This window comes from Anolis sagrei, chromosome 3, assembly GCF_037176765.1.
Source record: "Anolis sagrei isolate rAnoSag1 chromosome 3, rAnoSag1.mat, whole genome shotgun sequence".
Taxonomy (NCBI): Eukaryota; Metazoa; Chordata; class Lepidosauria; order Squamata; family Dactyloidae; genus Anolis; species Anolis sagrei.
In genome coordinates, this window is record NC_090023.1 from 210,201,762 (window position 1) to 210,224,011 (window position 22,250).

The 22,250-nt window shown below is 43.0% G+C and overlaps 1 protein-coding gene across 4 annotated transcripts in view; it reads right to left on the minus strand.

Moving 5' to 3' along the window:
- ADD3 (adducin 3) overlaps window positions 1-20,121 on the minus strand; it is a 131,687-nt gene extending 111,566 nt beyond the window's left edge. For 2 of the 4 annotated variants that reach the window (XM_060768382.2, XM_060768380.2), the window contains exon 1: window positions 15,080-15,190. The gene's annotated coding sequence lies outside the window, so the exon portion shown is untranslated. Of the gene's footprint in view, window positions 1-15,079; window positions 15,191-19,986 lie in introns of those variants that run through there. The other 2 variants (XM_060768381.2, XM_060768383.2) reach the window with 2 other exon arrangements.
- Between the last annotated feature and the right edge of the window lie 2,129 nt (window positions 20,122-22,250).

Sequence of the window (22,250 nt, forward strand, 5' to 3'; positions counted from 1 at the left end):
TGTTCTGTTTTATTTTTCACCACAATGCTTAATTCTTTGTTGTAAGCTCACTTTTATTACTGTACTTTATTGTGTATTATTTTGATAGGTTTGTACTCACCTGAGGTATTGAATGATTGCCTTTTTTGTGTGTCAACTGCCCTGAGTCCCTTCGGGGAGAGAGGGCAGCCTAGAAACACAGTTTTATTTATTTATTATTTAGTAAACACTAATAACTTACAGTAGAGTAAGCCACCACCACCCCATATCCACAGATCCTATAGTGTGGTTTCATTTATCTCCTGTTCACATAACAGCCTTGGGCTAGGTGTGGGGAGCAGAAAGCATGAAGATTCAGTGTGCATCAAATTCTCTCCTGAAGACCAAGACGATTATGTGTACATTCACATAACAGCCCTGGGCTTCAAGAGGGGAGTCCTGGAAAAATTGCAACCCCCCCCCCCCCCACTGACTCTCTACCAAGAACCAAGGTTGTGACACATAATATTCATATTCATTGCTCAAGGCTGTTGGGCAAATGTATATACACCAGAAGTGCTTGTGATTAGAGGGAGGTAAGCAAAGAAGCAGAGAACATTCACTGCTCTCCCTTGCATGGGCCAGGAAGTGAGGATGAGCACATTGAGGGGTGGGGGTAGTGAAGGCTGTTTTCCAGTGTGAAAACTAGAGTGTTTGCTATTACCCACAGTTGCAGATATCATCCTGTGGATACAGGTGTCAAACTACAACAGCATGGAACAGATTCTGGCTAAAAAAATAAAAGAAACATTACTGAAGGCAAATTATAAATGTCTTATTCAGAAAATGCTGCATCTTAAGACAATAGTATACAAACCATGTTTATTACTTTTTGTTAACTGTTTTTTTCCTATTTGTTTTTAACTGAAGGAAACTGTTAATTGTCAAATGCATTTAACATTTCTCCCTCTTTTTCAGTATACTAAAAAGCATAGCATTTCTGAGAAACAAAAGAGGCATCTCCTTTTCTCACCTAAATTCCTAAAAATTCTGAGCCCAAACCAAACAAGCTCATAGAAATATATGTACGTATATCTGTAAGAGTTAAAATAATTCTGACATGAACTCTAAAGATAGCCTCTAAGTGGCACAGGGTCTGTGTAAGGTTACAAGTAAGAAGTCCATGATAATAAAACTACAAATGGGATGTAAATTAAATGCTACCTAGGACACTGAAAGTGCTTAAAATTTGATGACTATATTTTGCATGTAGGAACTTGAGTAAGGGAACATGAGAATGTACATAAATCTCAAATTCTACAACTCTATATGTACCTGTGTCCGTGCTCTACTATTAGGGAATATGGAAGGGGGTGGGTTTTTCATTTCTCCTTTCTTCCCCTACAGTGGAGGGAAGGAAATTTTTAACTTTAGGAATTGTTTATCCTTCTCTCTATCTGTCCACCTATTCTGAGAAATTCACATTATGTGAAAGCCCAGAGCCCATGGATCTATAGAACAGCAATGCCACTGGAGCTTGAAGAACTTGGTATTTATGCATGCATGCTCTTCCCTGATGGAACATGCCATTTTGCATCAGCAGGACACATGTATTCTCTGTATGGAAGAAGTAGCAGAGGTATCTTTTCCTCCTTCAGTTTGCCTCAAGCATCTTGGGAAGCCTAGATTCTCCTGTCACTCTTTGTCACATCTTTCAAAAGATGCCCTTTAGATACAAGTCAAAGCCATGTGGGAGCTGCTTTCCTGTGAACTCACCCCATATGGCTGAGTAGTGTATAGAAAGGAAGGAGGCAAACATGTGAGCCTTTCACCACTTCTGAGGGCATGAATCCTACAACTGTGTGTCAAATCCAGCCTATGCAGTTATGATTAAAGGCTGTTATTAACTAGCTATTTAACAATGAATCCTGTTATCGAGAATATTTCCACTGCAGGACCAACTACATTAACTGAGTTGTTGCATAGATACCTGCATGCTATCTCCTTAATCTTTTCACTAGCTTTACCTTTTCTTGCATGTACCCTCCTCAATCCCGATCTCACGTCTCAAATACGTAACAATGCAAACTAGCAGGAGAAACACACATAAAGGTCGTTCTTTCATGCCTCCTAGGGCTTTCAATGTAATGTTCTATAAAATCACAATTGAAGAAGAAAAGGAAAAACCAAACTAAATACAAATTTAAAATCCAAAGGTCAGACAAAGTAATAAAGTTTTGATTGCCTGTTGGAAACACAGTATAGTATATGGAACAAGCTTGATTTCCAGAACTGAGACGCAGCTACAAGAGACATAATGGACCTGTGTGTTGTGCCCACTAACCCAATCTCTGGAGATATACAACTGAAAAAGATTCTTAGAAGGTCTATGCAAGATGAGACAGTCTTTCAGATATTCTGCTCCCAAGTTTTCTAGGGTTTTAAAGGCTAAAACCAAGTTTGGAAAAAATGAAACTAGAGCATAGTTCTGTACCGGCCAGCTATATGCATACTAGCTTCTAGGTGTAGCTTCCAAACATCTTTTAAGAACAGCCCCAAAGCATACTAGTGTGACAAAGACAAAATGAAAGTATGGATGGATGGCTGTGACCAAAGATCCTTCTCTCCAACACCAACCTATGAGGGCACTCATGACCAAAGCAGCCACCTGTACCCCCAAGTGGCAAACTTGGCCAGAGGGAATGCAATACATTCAGAACAAGTTGTTACTTCAAATCACATATTGAGGAAACCCAAGTAAGCAAACACTCATTTCCAATTTGACAAAAACAAATGATCACCAACCCTTTCTGTTAGGGAAAATTATATAGTAATTTTATAAATTGAATTGGGGACTGAGAGATGAGACAAGGAAGAATGGGAAGCCGTTCAATTGTCCAATTGGCTGAGCATTTGCGGTATTTCCAAATGCAGTGTCCCTGAAGTACATTTTTCTTATTGCCAATGATCTCTGGCAGATCTGGAACAAGTAACTACTATGATGACCTTTGAATTCTATTATATTACCACCACTATTTTAAAGCAAAGGTTATAGTACAAAAACGGCTTTGATGTGCGAGCATAAAAAGGGGTGTGAACTATTATAAAGTGTCCTATAACATTCCTAAAAGGCATTATATCATCATTACTCCCTAAATAGCAAAATATAATACTGACTTTCTATTTGTAATGAGCAAATCCCCTTCTGGACTGGCCTTGAACCAGTCAGATTTTTTTTTTTTTAAAAAAAAACCCCTCAGATACTGTTTGGTAGTTATAGGTTTGTGTCAACAAGAACGCACTATTGTTAACTTTCCTAAGCTAATGGGTAGAATATAAAAGGAGTCAACTAAATATGAGATGAAAATTCATACTATAATGCAGAAAAATGTGTCTAGTAGTTAGCTACAATATGTTTTCTTAAGGATATGGTATCTCTAACATTATCTACAAGTACCACTTACACAAACCAATCATGCTCCCATTCAGGCAAATATCTGACTAAATCGAGTCATTATTATTCACTACTCTAAAGCCAAGTAAGATTTCTGGGGAAGTTGTCTAAGTGGACAGGAAGAAAATAAATTTAATGGAAAACCCTCTGAAAGGCAATTGCTATAAACTCACTGAAATGTCTGATACATTTGTGTGTTCTAGTATCAATTTGAGTTACTGACAACACTGCATATAGGTCAGTGGTGGTGAAACTATGGTACGTGTGCCAGAATGGGCACCTGCCCCTCTTGCTTGCCCGCCCGCTCACAATGCCCTGGGTGCCCAAGCTCCCCCGCTCTCAGCTTGGGAACTCCCGTCTCTAAAAGGTTCACCATCTTCTTCTTCTTAGGCGATCCCTCGTTGGACGAGTAAGATGGTCTTCCATTATGGATTTCCTTGTGGGTCCGTAGGTGGCTGTGGAGCCCTATTCTTGCTCTGCATCTTCTTCCGCAGTGAGGGCATTGGTTTCCAGGTGGAAGGCGTTCCCGGTCGGGGTTGGCTTGACGCGCCTTCCTTCTGGCACGTTTCTCTCTTTCACCCTCCACTCGTGCCTCCTCGAATTCTGCAGCACTGCTGGTCACAGCTGTCCTCCAGCTGGAGCGCTCAAGGGCCAGGGCTTTCCAGTTCTCAGTGTCTATGCCAGAGTTTTTAAGGTTGGCTTTCAGCCCATCTTTAAATCTCTTTTCCTGTCCACCAACGTTCCGTTTTCCGTTCTTAAGTTCGGAGTAGAGCAACTGCTTTGGGAGACGGTGGTCAGGCATCCGGACAACGTGGCCGGCCCAGCGGAGTTGATGTTGGAGGACCATCGCTTCAATGCTGGTGGTCTTTGCTTCTTCCAGCACACTGACGTTTGTCCGCTTGTCTTCCCAGGAGATTTGCAGGATTTTCCGGAGGCAGCGCTGATGGAATCGTTCCAGGAGTTGCATATGACGTCTGTAGACTGTCCACGTCTAACAGGCATATAGCAGGGTTGGGAGGACAATGGCTTTATAGACAAGCACCTTGGTCTCCCTAAGGATGTCCCGGTCCTCAAACACTCTCTGCTTCATTCTGGAAAATGCTGCACTTGCAGAGCTCAGGCGGTGTTGTATTTCGGCGTCGATGTTGACTTTGGTGGAGAGGTGGCTGCCAAGGTAGCGGAAATGGTCCACATTTTCTAATGTTACACCATTAAGCTGTATTACTGGCATTGGAGAGGGATTGGCTTGTGACTGCTGGAACAGCACCTTGGTTTTCTCAATGTTCAGTGACAGGCCGAGCTTCTCGTATGCTTCTGCGAAGGTGGCTTGTAGATCTTCTTCTGAATGCGCACAGACGACATTGTCATCAGCATACTGGAGTTCTATAACAGATGTTGATGTAACCTTGGTTTTGGCTTTCAGTCTGCTGAGGTTGAATAGCTTGCCATCTGTCCGATAGATTATTTCCACTCCGGTGGGAAGCTTCCCATCAACAAGGTGAAGTATCATAGCGATGAAGATGGAGAATAGAGTTGGGGCGATAACACATCCCTGTTTGACACCGGATTCCACCTTAAATGGGTCACTTTGGGAGCCACTGCTGTCCAAAACTGTTGCCATCATGTCATCATGGAGGAGCCGCAGGATGTTCACAAATTTGTTAGGGCACCCGATTTTGTGGAGGATGGTCCAGAGAGCGCTGCGATTCACTGTGTCAAATGCCTTTGCAAGGTCGATGAATGCCATGTACAGGGGTTGGTTTTGTTCCCTGCATTTTTCTTGGAGTTGTCGTGCAGTGAAGATCATGTCCACGGTTCCTCTGGAGGGGCGGAAGCCGTTCTGGGATTCTGGGAGGGTGTCTTCTGAGAGGGGCAGAAGGCGGTTTGCAAGGATTCTTGCGAGGATTTTCCCAGCGGAGGTTAGAAGGGAGATACCTCGATAGTTTCCGCAGTCTGTTCTTTCCCCTTTTTTGAAGAGGGTGATGATGGTGGCGTCCTTGAAATCTGCTGGGATTTTCTCGGTCACCCACACTTTTTCTATGAGCTGGTGGAGTTGGTGTGTTAGCTCAGGTCCTCCCTCTTTAAAGATTTCAGCAGGGATCCCATCTGGTCCACTGGCTTTGTTATTCTTCTGTTGGCTGATGGCATTGCTGACTTCTTCCAAACTAGGCAGTGCTGCAAGCTCATCCCTGGTTTGTTGTTGTGGGATTTGTGAGAGGACCTCTTCGGCCACATTGGAGCTGCGGTTCAGGAGGCTTTGGTAGTGTTCTTTCCAACGTAGTGCAATTGAGTTTTGGTCCTTCAGGAGTTTGGTTCCATCTGATGAGCGTAGAGGCTGTATGCCATGGTTTCTTGGTCCATAGATGACCTTTGTGGCTTTGAAGAATCCCTGAGCATTATGAGTATCTGCCAGGTGTTGGATTTCTTCGGCCTTCTTTGTCCACCAGATGTTCTTGAGTTCTCTTGTCCTTCTTTGGACCTCAGCTTTTGCACTAGCATAGATCTTTTTCTTAGCAGCACAGTTGATGTCTCTCTGCCATGCTTGGAAGGCTTTCCTTTTCTTGTCAATTAGCTGTTGGATCTCGATGTCATTTTCATCAAACCAGTCTTGATGTTTCTTGGCTTGGTATCCAATAGTTTCTTCGCAGGCTTGGATGATGGAGGTCTTCAGTTTGTTCCAATGTTCCTCAACATTTTCGGGGTGTTCTGTGGGTAGATGGTCCTTGAGTGCTGTTTGGAGATGGGCTCGTCTGGAGGGCGTCTGGAGGGCTCCTGAAGGGCTTGGGTGTTCATTTTGCGCCTTGTCTTCCTTCCTTGGAGTCTGCGCTTGGGGGCGATCTTGATAGCCATCGAGGATCGAATTAGCCTGTGGTCAGTCCAGCAGTCGTCAGCACCTATCATGGCTCTTGTGAGGAGCACGTCACGGCGGTCTCTGGCGCGTGTGATTACATAGTCTAAGAGGTGCCAATGCTTTGACCGGGGGTGCTTCCATGATGTCTTGAACTTGTTTTTCTGGCGGAAGAGCGTGTTGGTGATGACAAGGTTGTGCTCCGCACATTTGGTGAGAAGCAGGATGCCATTTGAGTTGCTGTTTCCAACCCCGTCTTTTCCAATGGTCCCTGGCCACAGGTCGAAGTCTCGCCCGACTCTTGCATTGAAGTCCCCCAGGAGGATGATTTTGTCCCCCTTAGGTATCCCCAGCTGACAGTAGAATTTCTCCTTGATGTCTTCGTCAGCATCTAGTGTTGGTGCATAGGCACTTATGATGGTTGCCCGTTGGTTTTTGGCAAGATCGATTCGGAGGGTTGAGAGTCGTTCGTTGATGCCAGTGGGTGCTTCGGACAGATGTTTCACCAGATCATTTCTGATGGCGAAGCCAACTCTGTGCATTCTTTGGTCTTTTTCGGGCAGTCCCTTCCAGAAGAAGGTGTAGCCTCCTTTTTCTTCCTTCAGCTGTCCCTCTCCTGCTCTCCGGGTCTCCTGAAGGGCTGCTATGTCGATGTTGAAGCGTCCCAGCTCCCTTGCAATGATGGCATCACTGAAGTAGGTAATGTGCAAGTAACTTTAAAATATAAAATTAACCAAAGAAATGCAATTTAAGCCTTTATAGCAGGAATCAGAAATGCTATCTGCTTAGGGCCAAATATCATGGGACATTCAGCATGTCATTTAACCTAGTATTCATATCTATCATTCTTTTCATTATAAATGGTAGCTGTTGGAGGCACCAATCTGGATCAGATTCAGAAGAAAATTAGCTTCCTATCTCCTGGGCTGGTGGGAGTATACCTTTTAGACAAAGAATTTTAGATCTCTAAAAAGAAAATATTTTTACTTATTGTAAAACTTCATAATAAATAAATAAAAATGTGACATTTTACAGATTTGACTTTTAGTAAACACTAACTGCTTAGTATAATTCTACCTGGATCAAGATCAATGGTTTCCAACGTGTGGTCCCCAAGAATGAAAATATGGTCCACAATCTCATCATTACTCCACCGTTGCCTCAAAACAATGCGGCAACTAGGGCAATTGCTCTCGCAAAACCCTTCTAGTGATGAAACAACGGGGATGTTGGGAGGGGAGGAGCTGACTTCCGTCGAAAGATTAGTACTACCACATTAGCTCTAGATTATTAAATATGGTTTTCTGTGGGTGGGCAGATAGCGACTAATGGACGACATATGTTCTGTATCAGAAACTAGAGCTGATGTGGTCTATCCAATGCAATTTTCTGAATTAGCTCCCTAAATAACCAAACTGATTCTAAAGTTGACAAAAAACTGATTTGTAACCCTTTTGGTACTAATGTTGGAGTGGTCCCTGATCAAAAAAAGGTTGGGAACCACTGACCTAGAAGCAAAAATGGGTAAATTCGTAACCTATTGAATTGTGTCTGTTTGATGTTGTTAAAATCCTATGTGCTGGTCTTACAATTTGTATACCTCCCTATTAGATTAGTACTAAGGCAATAATAATCAACTAGATTATTCTCTATTCACTTCTCTGTATCTGCTGAAATATCTTTGTATCCTGCAGAAAGGTTTTCATCAATTCTTGCTAAATCCTTGGATCAGAAAGTACTACATCTGGAGGTAAGAATAGCTATTTGTTTTAAACCTATATCTTTAAAAACAAACAACTATTCAAGCTAGTTAAACATTTTCTATTCATCTAAATGCAAACACATTGCAGAACCTTAATCATTTTTACAATGCAACCCTATTTACACAGAAGTAATTCCATCTGACCCAATTATCCCCATTCTCATGTAACTACATGCAAGATTGTAGTCCATCATTCCTTTCCTCTTTTGAATTATCATCTACTTGCAAGATACGTATTATTTTTGAAGACTGTTGAAGAATCAGGAAAGAAGGTGGAATCATGCTATGCTGCTACAATAATGGGCATTACACACTACAAGGTTTCAGATATTATAGTCTACTGCATATTTGAAGCTACAGAACATCACACTGAGTATATTACACTGTAATACTCAATCAGGAGCATGAAATGTCAATAACCTATGGAACAGATTTAAATTCATCTTAATAAATGCAATGATGGACACTACACAGCCTACTCAACTCCTTCAGCCTCTGTTACGTTCTTCTAAGCTTATCAAATACTACCAAGTACCAAATACCACCAAGAAACCTGGCAGGAAACTGAACAATTACAGAGTGATTCATTCTCTGCCATTCATTCCCAGCTTCCATCAATGAGAGGATCATGGACACCTGCAGGGTAAGGATGAATGCACTATCTTGGCCAACAGCCTGGGTCATGGGGTCTGAACATCTGCATGGCTGTGACTGCAATGCAAATAAAATAATTTTGATTCACCATGGCATAGTAACTGGCAGCCTATAACTGTGGCAATCAGAGCTGTTTTTTTTAAAAAGCAGGACTCTCATTTATTGTCACACAGACTACTTAAAGATGTGCTAATGTTGGTCAGAATCCAAAACAGTCACATGGGGAATTTTCAAGTGCACAGTGAAGCTTCAAAGTCCTCTTTGCAGGGAACAGCCTTTCATACCACCTGACTTGCACGACAATACTTATACACCAGACCTTCCTTATACTAACCATTGCTCTTTCAAGAATTAGCACTAGAAGTTACAAACAAGGAATAGGACTGGGGTGTGTGGCTTTATAATCTTTCTCTCTACTGCCTGAAAGCAAAATCTAGATAACAGTGAATCTAACACAAAGTCTTTCCTTCCTATATGTTTCTTTACCAATTTTTCTGTAAACTTCAAAAACTAAACCAATTAATAACTTGGGTTGTTGGAGCCCCCGTTGGCGCAATGGGTTAGACTCGAGCATTATGTCAGCAGGACTGCTAACCGGTAGGTCAGAGGTTTGAATCTGAGGAGAGCAGGTTGAGCTCCCTCTGTCAGCTCCAGTTCCCCATGCTGGGACATGAGAGAAGCCTCCCACAAGGATGGCAAAGCATCAAACATCTGGGCGTTCCCTGGGAAACGTCCTTGCAGATGACCAATTTTCTCATACCAGAAGCGACTTGTAGGTTCTAAAGTTGCTCCAGACATGAAAAAAACTTAGGGTTTTTTTTTTGGGGGGGGGGGGGAAGGGTGGCCTAACACAAGTATTACCACTTTGGATATTGAATTTAGGACTCTTTATTTACGCACTTCACATTCCTGACCTAGCTATCCCATTAAAATTGGGGCTGTAAGAAGCAATCTGCTCTGAGAGAAAGCATGTACGGTAATATAAAACTGAAAACACATAGTTAAGAGGGATGGGCAGAAGAAATTAGGAAAATCTTGTTAAGCTTGCTTTTAAAAAAAACTTGGAAAAAGAAACAGAAGAATATTCAGTTTTTTCAAATTCCACTGGCTATGACATGTATACATATACACATAATCCTTATCATAGTTGATAACTCTTTGCTTGATAGCCACACTATATAAAATATCATCTACATTAAAAAAAGAGATAATATGCATTACATTAACTATGACTCAATTAGCAAGTTATTTTTCAAATGACACTCTCTTAAGAGGACTGGGTTCAAACAGAATGGAAATTTAACAGCATTGCTCTTTTTACTTAAAGTAACCTTCCTTCTCTGGGCAAGATCAATTCACAGATAAACACTATTTTTAATGTTTATCCCATAATTTACGTACTAAAACAAACAGAGGCATTTCAGCTCACTTCTGTGACTGCAATAGAGAATGTAAAAACAAATGAAAAGGGAAGTACGCTGCACATTTGAACATGAAGTTTGATTTGTTTTAGCTTTATTGTACTCCAGTAAAATCAATTCACCACATTCTCTATCATACAACTAGAAAAAAAGAATATAAAAGCAATATATGACCAAAAGGGTATTTGGATCTTATATATATATATATATATATATATATATATATATGCGCAAAATGCTGTGTCTCAGTTTCATTATAATCTCTAGGTTTTTGTGCCCGCACAAACTTTTCACATTGGTAATACTGAATTTGCGACATCAGTGGTCAGTCCTGAATTAAACCAATTTATAATAGACACTGCTTTCTAAAATATATGAAAATGGCTCAAAGAACCGTTTCAGAAATATGAACATGCAAATACAAATACCAGATCCTTCTTGGAATAACACTGACTAAACTTAAAAGATGTATTTAAAAAGGATGCAGCCACATACTCAGATGAACACTGCCCAGCACCTATGTATTGTGGGCAGCCGAAAAACTTTTTAAATGTTCTGTTTTTGCTGTAGGTCTAAGATGGCCTCCAAAAAGGGGTTTAAAACTATTTGGCAAGTCACAATGCATGCTTAGCATAAATGTATTTGGATCTGTTGGTAGACCTGTTTCACAACATGGCATTTACTAAGGCTGATGTTGGAAATCTGTAGACCTCCAGGTGTTAGTGGACTCCCCCTCATTGGCCTAAATTAATTAGAACAGATATGAGTGGCAAATCAAATATATCTTTCACCGGGTCTGAAATTGCTTGCTGTACTATAAGATCTGAAAGGAAGGAGATTAAGTTCTTATCTACACTGGCTCTAAACCCTACATTTGACCAGAAGTCAAACTTAGATGTTTTAAGTGACATTCAAGGACTTTTAGTCTTTACCCTATGTAAACAAAGTCAAGAAAAGCAGCCCCACACTACTAATCCAAACCAGTCTACTATCCACACAAGCTAGTATTGCCATCCCCCTTTCCCTGTGCTTGTGGGTTCAAGGGAAAGGAAATGGATCAGGACAGTGTTATCATCCCTTTCCCGTTGCTGCAGTAAATGGCTATGGAGCTTCAGAGAGTTTCTGGCCATCACCAAGCACCTTTGTTGACTTCAGCAGAGGTGTGTGACAAGGAAAAAGAATCACCACAAGAACCTAATCACCACTCTCCTTGTCCCTGGTTATGCCGGTCCCTTAGCTAATGTTAGCTCTATGGACTCCAGTGGTGGTCATGAGGACCAAAAGTAAGGTGACAATCCAGCAGGGCACAACTGGTTTTGGCCCCATGGATGGTTGTCCAGACCGTGCTGCAACTGCAGGACAGATAGTGATGGTGCTCCTGGAACAGATTTGTAGTATTTCTACTCTTGCTTGGCATCCGATTCTAGTCTAAATTCAGATGAGCCCCGAGAGTGTTTAAGTTGAAACCCACCTCAACAATGCTGGCATACAATATGAAAAAGTAGGCCATCAAATTCTTTACTAGACATTATTTGAAACAGATACCAAGAGGAGAAAAGACGGATAAAATTGAGTATTATCCATCCAAAGTCCTGATGAAACTTCATTCAATTTCATCTAACAAAGTAAGTCAACAAACATAATATTCTAATTAGGGAAAGAAAACTGAACATGATCAAAGCTGATGTAAAAGATCAAGAAGAAAGAATGGGAACATTTTTTTTAGAAATGCTGTCACATTAAGTTGACAAATATATTTATAGTAAATGCCTACACTCTAGGCATGCCCCTTTGAGAGCACCTTACTTATATGTTCTACAGCACACATATGAAAACAGTACATTGCAAATTTTCAAGAAAAGCAATATGTTTCCCTCAAGTTTCAAAGCTCCAAATTTCAAGTTGCTGGATATGATGCTGAATAAGCTTGTAATACTATTCATGTTCGTGCTTCACTAGATAAAGCAGGACTTGCTTTCTATACTTATGCCTTGAGCTGTTCCATGGCAATTAGAAACCACTTGCAACCTAATTCCCTCCACCCAGATGCAAGAAATTTCAGCTTCCCTATTATACTCATTTGACTACATGAGTGCAAAGAATTCATGAAGATTTATGCATGAAGTGTAAATGGGCAGGACAAAATAAGATGGTGATTTCCACAATGCAGGAATACAATATTGCCACTGACATACAAGCACACACATGACTCCAGAACACAATAGTCTTATAGAAATGTAATCTCTGTCAGTTCAAAGGTGTAGTCCAGTTCATGCACACAAATGACCAACACCAGACATGAGCCAATATAAAACATACAAAACCCTACACAACAACAGATGTCCTGAATGTGACGGAAGCCACACAATGGGAAACACAGAGGAAACAGATGAACAAACTGAATATTGGCCCAGTATCAGTGTGAAGGGACCACACACAAAGGGAAGGGATGCAGTGCCAATTAGCCAGAGGCTAAGACATTAACCTGTTTGTAGTAGTTCCAAACCAATTGGTGGTCATCATTTGGGATATAATTTTGAAAGGATGCAGGAAGGTGACTCCAAATGCAATGAGCACATTAAAACAGTGCCGTGTTGAACAAACTAACTGCCCAAACTTGAAATACCAGCACCCATTCTGCAAAACCTGATGCGTGATCACACATATGGATGATTCCCCCTACCCACTGAGATGATGAGTGATTGTCCAATTAGTTTAGAATTCCATACGATCTTTGTAGTCAGGCAGTGTCAGCCTGCTTAGTACTTGGGATGGGAGACTGCCAAAGAATATCAGGTGCTGTAGGTATTCTTCAGAGGAAGCAACTGCCACAACTATCTCCTAGTAATTCCTTAACAAAGAAAATGCAATGAAGTTTATGGGGTTGCCATAAATCAACTGGAAACTTTAAGCTAAATACCCTAAAGGCACCAGATCCCATCCAATCTTGATAGTCAAGCAGCGTCAGCCCTGGCTGGTACTTGGGATGGGAGATTGCCAACAAATGCCAGGTGCTGTAGGCTATCTTTCAGGGGAAGGAACTGGCAAAACCACCTTTTACAAAAGAAAACAATAAACTCCATGAGGATGCCATATGTCAACAGAAAGCCTGAATGTACACACATGCACATTTAGACTCTGTCTCATCTTGGAAGTTAAATAGTGACAGATCTGGTTTATACTTGGATGGGAAACCACCAATTAATACCAGGTGCTGTAGGCTATCTCTTAGGGGAAGGAACTGGCAAATCCACCCTGAGTGTACTTCCTTGCTAAAGGAAACACACAGAGATTCATGGAGTTGTCATAAGTCAACAGGAAACCTGAAGGCAGATATGCAAACTGAGCATAAAGGCACCAGATCCCATCTCCCAAGTCCCCTCAGGGAGATACAGCAGTTTATAAATAAAGTTTTATTATAATATCTCATCTTGGAAGATACTGAGGGCCAGTCCTGGTCGTGATTGGATGAGAGACCACAACTGAACACTAGATGTGTTCATGTGATTTGCTTTATTGACGAATGCTCTGCTATGTTAATTTTGAATAGTATTATTATTATTATTAATATTATTATTACTATTATTATATTATCTCATCTTGGAAAATAATGAAGACCAGTCCTGGTTGGTGACTGGATGAGAGAACACAACTGAACGCTAGATGTATTCATGTGATTTGCTTTATTGATGAATGCTCTGTTGTTTATTTTGAATTGTTTTATTATTGTTGTTGTTGCTGTTGTTATTACTATATTATGTCATCTTGGAAAATAATGAGGGCCAGTCCTGGTGGGTGACTGGATGAAACACAACTGAACACTAGATGTGTTCATGTGATTTGCTTTATTGACGAATCCTCTGCTATGTTTATTTTGAATCGTTTTAGTCTATTGTTGTATTTTATGGCATTGTATAGTTGCCTTTTATGTTGCGAACCGTCCTGAGTCCCCATGGGGAGATAGGGTGGGATAGAAGTAAAGGATTTATTGAGGCCCCTTCCACACAGCTGAATAAATAATCCACATTATCTACTTTGAACTGGAATATAGGGCAGTGTGGACCCAGATAACCCAGGTCAAAGCAGATATTGTGGGGTTTTTTATCTTGATATTCTGAGTTATAGGGCTATGTGGAAGGCCCCTTACTTACTTACTAGATGCTGTAGGTCAGGTATTGGCAAACTTGGGCCCTCCAGGTGTTTTGGACTTCAACCCCCATCATTCCTAACGGCCTCAGGCCCCTTCCTTTCCCCCCTCAGCCACTTAAGCGGCTGAGGGGGGAAAGGAAAGGGCCTGAGGCTGTTAGGAATGATGGGAGTTGAAGTCCAAAACATCTGGAGAGCCCAAGTTTGCCCATGCCTGCTCTAGGATGTATTTCAGAGGAAGAAACGGGCAAAACCACCTTCTGAACACTCTTTGCCTAAAGAAACCCTATGAGATTTAATGGGGTCGAGAGGAAGAACAGACAACACACTTGGGAGCTGGGCAGATCCACCCAGGTGTTGTTACACACCAAATCTAGGTAAAGGTGACTCTAAAGTTGGAACAAGGATATCTATTATTTCGCCTTAACAATAATGTATGACGGGAATGCAATTCTCCATTAATTCCAGCTTTCCACATGCAGAAATGCAACACCTCAAAGATGTAATAGCAGCTGGGGAAGGGGGCAATGAAAACTATTTCGGGCAGCCGATTGGCGCTGAGCTCGGTCGCCATAGCAACGATATTCCCACCTATTCCCTCCAAAAAAAACCCAAACAAAATGCCTTCCCTCTCCCAAAAAGTGGGGAGGGGAGAAAACCGGGGGAATTCTAGCAAGCCCTGCAAGGCATATCCCGAATTAGAGCCAAAGGGATACGTGGTGCATTGAAACAACACACACAAACACACAACACAAATGGACACCAGTTGTTTCAATGCCCTAAACCGCTTCATAACAGCCTCCCCAAAGAGAAAAAGGGCGCAAAGCCCGGCTCACCCCTCCACAGCTCCCGCGCCTTTGTGTTTCCCTCTTGCTGCCTCCGCCGCTCTGGCTGGCTCGCCTCAGCAGCACCAGCGCCTCCTTCTCGGGGAGGGGCGGGGCCTAGCAAGGGGCGGGGCCTAAGTGAGGCGCGTCACGTTCTAATCTGGCAGGAAGGGCCGCACATGCCTCCTCCCCCTCTGTGTTTCCCTCTAGCACCTCCTTCGGGGAGGGGGCGGGGCCTAAGCGAGGCGCATCACGTTCTAATCTAGCAGGGCCTCACAGGCTCCTCCCCCTTTGTGTTTCCCTCCAGCACTTAGAGAGGGGGCGGGGCCTAGCAAGGGGCGGGGCCTGAGGCGCATCACGTTCTAATGTGGCAAGGGCCTCAAAGGCTTCTCCCCTTTGTGTTTCCCTCCAGCACAGTGGTTCTCAACCTGGGGTCCCCAGATGTTTTTGGCCTACAACTCCCAGAAATCCCAGCCAGTTTACCAGCTGTTAGGATTTCTGGGAGTTGAAGGCCAAAAACAGCTGGGGACCTCAACACTTCTTTCTGGGAAGGGGGCGGGGCCTAAGTGAGGCACGTCATGTTCTAATCCGGCAGGAAGGGCCCCACAGGCTCCTCCCCCTTTGTGTTTCCCTCTTGCTGCCTCCGCCGCTCTGGCTGGCTCGCCTCAGCCGCACCAGTATTTCTTTCTCAAGGGAGGGGGCGGGGCCTATCAAGAGGCGGGGCCTAAGAAGGGCGCGTCACGTTCAAATCAAGCAAAAAAAGGTCCTCACAGGCTCCTCCCCTTTCCCTCGGCGCATTCTCTCGCCCCTCTGGCTCCTAGCAGGGGGCGGGGCTTAAACGAGCGCGTCACGTTCTTATCTGGCAAAAAGGCTCCGCCCCTCATTGATTCCCTCGCGCGCGCTTTGGCCCCGCCCCCAAGGCAACGTCTTTCCCCCATTTGAAACTCTCTCTCGCCCCATCCTTTCAAGAATAGTGAGATTCAAAGAGTCAGTAGGCACACACACTCCAAACACATAGCTACTGTACAAAACAAAATAAGCAAAAATGAACCGTCACTGGGTCACAATGAGCCCATTTCGGATCAAAGGGCCCACCCTTTCGAGGCGAAGTTGCTCCCAAGGCCCTTCCTCACATACAGTCCCATAACTCAGGGCCCTTCCACACAGCCATATCAAGGGAGAACATTCCACAATATCTGCTGTGAACTGGGTTATCTGAGTCCACACTGCAATATAACCCAGTTCAAAGCAGATAATGTGGGTTTTTATTCAGCTGTGTGGAAGGGCCCCCAGTCAGTCCCCACTGAACCTCACTGCTCCTCAAAGCAGCCTCCCTTTCCCTCCACTCCATATTCCCCTCACGTTCCCCTGGATCCCATTGTCTGCATTCCCATTGGCCTCGCAGCATTCTGCCACAGCTGCAGACCCGGCTTCTGAGGCTGGATCCACACAGGCAAACAATGCAGTTTGGGGGAGCTTTATTCTACACCAGGCATCCTCAAACTGTGGCCCTCCAGCTGTTTGGGCCTCCAACTCCCAGAAGCCCTAATGAGCTTGTTCAATTGTCAGGAATTCTGGGAGTTGAAGGCTCAAACAGCTTGAGGATGCCTGTTCTACACATAAAATACAGCTCAGGCCCCTTGCTCCACACAGCTGCATAAAATCCACACTAAAGTGGACTATAGGGTTGTGTGGACTCAAAGTCCTTCCACACTACCATATAACCCAGGGCCCTTCCACACAGCCCTATATCCAAGAATATCAAGGCAGAAAATCCCACAATATATACTTTGAACTGGGTTAGCTGAGTCCACACTCCCATATAACCCAGTTCAAAGCTGATAATGTGGGGTTATATACAGCTCTGTGGAAGGGGCCTCAGATAAACCAGTTCCAAGCAGATATTGTGGATTTTGGTCGTGTCAGGAGCGACTTAAGAATCTGCAGTCGCTTCTGGTGTGAAAGAATTTGCCGTCTGGAAGGAAGTTGCCCAGGGGAGGCCCGGATGTTGTGATGTTTTAACATCCTTGTGGGAGGCTTCTCTGATGTCCCCGCATGAGGAGCTGGAGCTGACAGAGGGAGCTCATCCGTGCTCTCCCCGGATTTGAACCTGCGACCTGGCAGTCTTCATTCCTGCCGGCACAGGGGTTTAACCCACTGTGGATCATCTCCCTTGATATTCTGGGCTATATGGGATGTATATCTGCATTATATGGTCTCTACAATGATCCTATACAGCAGGGTACGGTCAAATTTGGGCCCTCCAGATCTTTTAGATTTCAACTCCCACCATTCCTAACAGCCTCAGGACACATTTCAATTTAAGTGGCTGGGGGGGGGGGAGACCTGGGGCTGTTGGGAATGGTGGGAGTTGAAGTCCAAAACACCTGGAGGGTCCAAGTTTCACCATGCCTGCTACACAATGTACTCCCCTATGGCAGTGTAGATCCAGTCTAAGTTTTACCTCATGGCATTGCTTTACTGTACAGCGCTTTCCCCCAAGAAGGGGAGGCTACAAATAGGTTGCTACAGGGCTGCTTTAGGATGTGGCTTGGAAAAATCAATCTGCTTCAGTACATGCAAACCATCACAGATATAAATCAGCCGCTCCTCTTCAAACTCCAGCTATCTTCAATCCCTGCCAACAAGCCCCCGTCACCTGCTCCTGCCAAACAGTCTCAGTCTATGCAGGTTTATGCAAAAGTAATATTCAACAGAGGCCCCTTCCACACAGCTGTATAAAATCCACAACTGAACTGGCAGTGTGGCCTCAGTTATATGACAGTGTGGACTCAGATAACCCTGGGCCCTTCCACACAGTCATTTAAGCCAGGATATCAAGGCAGAAAATCCTACAATATCTGCTTTGAAATGGAATATCTGAGTCCACATCGCCATATATCCCAGCTCAAAGCAGAAAATGTGGGATTTTATTCAGCTGGGTAGATGGAGCCCCAGTTCCAACCAGATTTTTTTTGTCGTGTCAGCAGCAACTTGAAAAACTGCAAGTCGCTTCTGGTGTGAGAGAATTGGCCGTAGGCAAGGATGTTTTCCAGGGGACGCCCAAATGTTTTGATGTTTTACCATCCTTGGGGGAGGCTTCTCTCATGTCCCTACAATGGTGAGCTGGAGCTGATAGAGGGAGCTCATCCACGCTCTCCCTGGATTGAAACCCGCAACCTGTCGGTCTTCAGTCCTGCTGGCACAGGGGTTTAAACCCACTGCGCCACTGATATTGTGGATTATCTGCCTTGATATTCTGGGTTATATGGCTGTGCGGAAGGGCCCTGAATCTAGTTATATATCTCCATCTCTCTATCTATTTATATATATCTAGAAGGAAGAAGAAACGCCTCTTAAGTAAGACCCATTGAGGGAAATGGACATATTGCAGATAAAAATGTATGGCATTACAAGCTAAACACATTCAAAGCCAATTGCATTCACTGCAGAATAAACATGGATAGGACTGGCCTTGAAATGTGTGTATATATATGTGTGTGTGTCTGTCTAAACACACACACATTTTAAAGCCAATCCTAGCTATGTTTATTCTGCAGTGAATGCAACTGGCTTCAAATGGGTTTAGCTTACAATGCCATACATTTTTACCTGAAATAAATCCTATCTCACTCAATGGGTCTCACTTAGGAAGGTTTCCCTCTTCCTTCCAGTTGAGTATATTCACAAGTACAGAATAAAATCCACAAGAAGACCTTTTGGCAGGACATTTTAACTATTATTTCCAGTATGTAATGCTTGCAATGCTATCTGAACACGCCTACCTGGATGTAAGTCCTACAGCACTGAATGGATCTCACTTATGTGGAATCTTCTCTTCCTTCCAGCTCAGTATATTTTACCTTTTACATAACACAATCCACATTTTACCTATCATTCTCAACCCTTCCAGTATGTAATGCTTGTCATACCATCTATACACACCTACATGGGTGTAAATCCTATTGCACTCAATGGGTCTCACTGTGGAAGATTTTCCTCTCCCTCCCAGTTACCATTTCAGAATAAAATAAGATATTTTCCCGATCATTTCCAGTCCTCCAAGCATGTAATGCTTGCTATTCTATCTATATGTACTTCCCTGAATGTAAATCCTATTGCACTTCATGGATTTCACTTATGAGAATTTTCCTCTTCCCTTCAGTTGAATATATACAATTATTATAGAATAAAATCCACAGGTTGTCTTTTAAAGACATGTTACCTATCATTCCCAGCCCTTCCAGTATCCGCACACATAACATGCTTTCCATTTCTCCCTCTCACTGTAAAGCTAGCCAGACACACCCACATCTCCTACTCTATACCTTTAGTTTTTCCCTTCATCTCTCCAAAACCACATTGTATAACAAGCAGATTCTTCTATTTAAAAACCTTAGATGAACCTTTTAAAAATGCTATTATAGTAAAGGGATGAGTTGGGTTGCTTTGGGTTCTCCTTTACCTTTCCAGATTTTATATATATATATCTCATCACCATCACCACCACCTTAATAACATGCTTTCAAAGAAGCCTAAGCCTTGTAGTGCTGCAGGATATGTACCTTTTGCCAGCTCCATTAGGGCAATGTATCATTTGGGAATTTACTGTGGTTGAAATCTTGAAAGTAGAAAAGAACAAGTTGCCTATTCCCATGCCAATAAAAAACAAAACAAAACAAAACACAGCCTTAATTGCTTCCTGCATGCAAGTTTATGTAAATCAACTGCACAAAACAGCACTCTGAGGCTAAGGAAAGGGGAGGTGTCTCTCTCCTGCCAGTCGGACCATCAAATAATCATCATCATCCAAGTCTTACATAAAAAGCATGCAGCAGAACAGACTCCGAGGGGGGCTGAGCATTCCTCCTGCTTTCCTCCCCATCACCACTTCTATATTCTTAAAAAGGATTCCTTACCAGAGAGCTTTCCTGCTTCCCCTGCACGCTTCCCTGTTCCCTTTTTTTGCAGGAGTATTAAATCACACAATGCTGCATAGAGAGAAACACACACACACTGCAGCAGCAGCTCTGAAGCCAAAAGGCAGGGAAGTCTCTTCCTTCCTAGAGAGGCTCGATATTGCCACTAGGCGCTGGCAGAAGCAAAAGGCATCTTCCCCTCCTTAAAGCTCACTGATTCTCTTCTTCTCAACTATTTCCTGCTATCTGGGATACAGGAACCCTCATCCAAAGACCTGCAGTGGCAGAAGCATTTTGCAAAAGTTCAGACTGAGGATTAATTACACGAACCATTTAGGATCAAAGAAAGTAGGGGACTTCACCTGTTTAGAGACTTGAAATCTCACTGACTTGAGGGGGAGTTCTGTCCCAGAAAGTATAAATAATAATGTTAGAGCCGCAGGGACAGTTAGGTTTCACAGAGGTTTAAAATCTACATCATTCAACTGTTCCACATGCCAAATAAATGGTAGTTAAACCTACATAAAATAGTGCAATGCAGTTTGTTTTAAACATGCTTTTCAAACAGTCCAATTATCTGGGTTGTTGTAGGTTTTTTCGGGCTATATGGTCATGGTCTAGAGGCATTCTCTCCCGACGTTTCGCCTGCATCAATGGCAAGTATCCTCAGAGGTAGTGAGGTCTGTTGGAACTAGGAAAAAGGGTTTATATATCTGTGGAATGACCGGGGTGGGACAAAGGACTCTTGTCTGCTGGAGCTAGGTGTGGATGTTTCAACTGACCACCTTGATTCAACTGACCACCTATAATGGCCTGACATCTAGAAAAGGCAGTCTTCCTTCATTTTCCTTTTTCCATGGTGAACTGGATGTTTGGGTGGATGCTGTTAAGATGGTCCAGGAACCTGTTTAGTTCTTCTTCTCCATGGCTCCAAATGGTGAAAGTGTCATTCACATATCTGAACCATATAGTGGGCTTTTTGTTGCTGTTTTCAGGGCTTGTTTTTCAAAGTGGTCAGTTGAAGCATTCACACCTAGCTCCAGCAGACAAGAGTCCTTTGTCCAACCCTGGTCATTCCACAGATATATAAACCCTTTTTCCTAGTTCCAACAGACCTCACTACCTCTGAGGATGCTTGCCATAGATGCAGGCAAAACATCATGAGAGAATGCCTCTAGACCATGGCCATATAGCCCGAAAAAAAACCTACAACAACCCAGTGATTCTGGCCATGAAAGCCTTCGACCATACATAGTCTAATATCTAAAGACAGAAATGCCTGAACACTTCAGGAGGGTATTTACCAGAACTAGATTTGAACAGCTGAATACAATGGTCCAACATGACAGATTTAACCAAGTTCCGTACAATGAACTATTTTGTATTTGTGGAGCGTCAGTATCACACATGTACTACTTGGAGAGAAATCAATACTTTGGACCATATTGTTGTTGTTCATTTGTTCAGTCGCTTCCGACTCTTTGTGTCCTCATGGACCAGCCCATGCCAGAGCTCCCTGTTGGCCGTCACCACCCCCAGCTCCTTCAGGGACAAGCCAGTCACTTCAAGGATGCCATCCACCCATCTTGCCCTTGGTCGACCCTTCTTCCTTTTTGCCCAGCACCGTTGTCTTATCTAAGCTTTCCTCTCTTCTCATGATGTGTCCAAAGTACTTCATCTTTGCCTCTAATAGTCTTCTCTCCAATGAGCATACATTATACAAAAGACACACTGGGATCCTTATATTAAAACTACATCTTTATTGACCGGTCAGAATGCTAAAATAACACACAAAAAACTGCCCTTTTTCTATATAAAGCAACTCAAAAAGTGCCAGTTTGGAGTAGCTTGGGGTAAACTGTAGAGATGATGCAGATATTGGATCGGGATCGGGATCTTGATCCATTGTTAACAGCTGATTTATTTTAACTTTGATAGTACTGTGAGTTGTGCTTGGAGAAGACAATGATGTTGGGGGAAATGGAAGGAACAAGGAAGAGGGGCAGACAAAGGGCAAGGTGGATGGATGGTATCCTTGAAGTGACTGGCTTGACTTTGAACGAGCTGGGGGTTGGCCACAGCTGACAGGGAGTTCTTTGTCAAGTGTTTTGATGTGGCCAATGGGCTAAACAATAAAATGTACTAAATGTTTAAATGTTGTGACATTTTTATGATCTAATGGATAGTTGTATTTTATTGTTGTTTTATGTTATGTTTCATACATATGCGAGGCATTAAATTTTGCCATAAACATGTTGGAAACC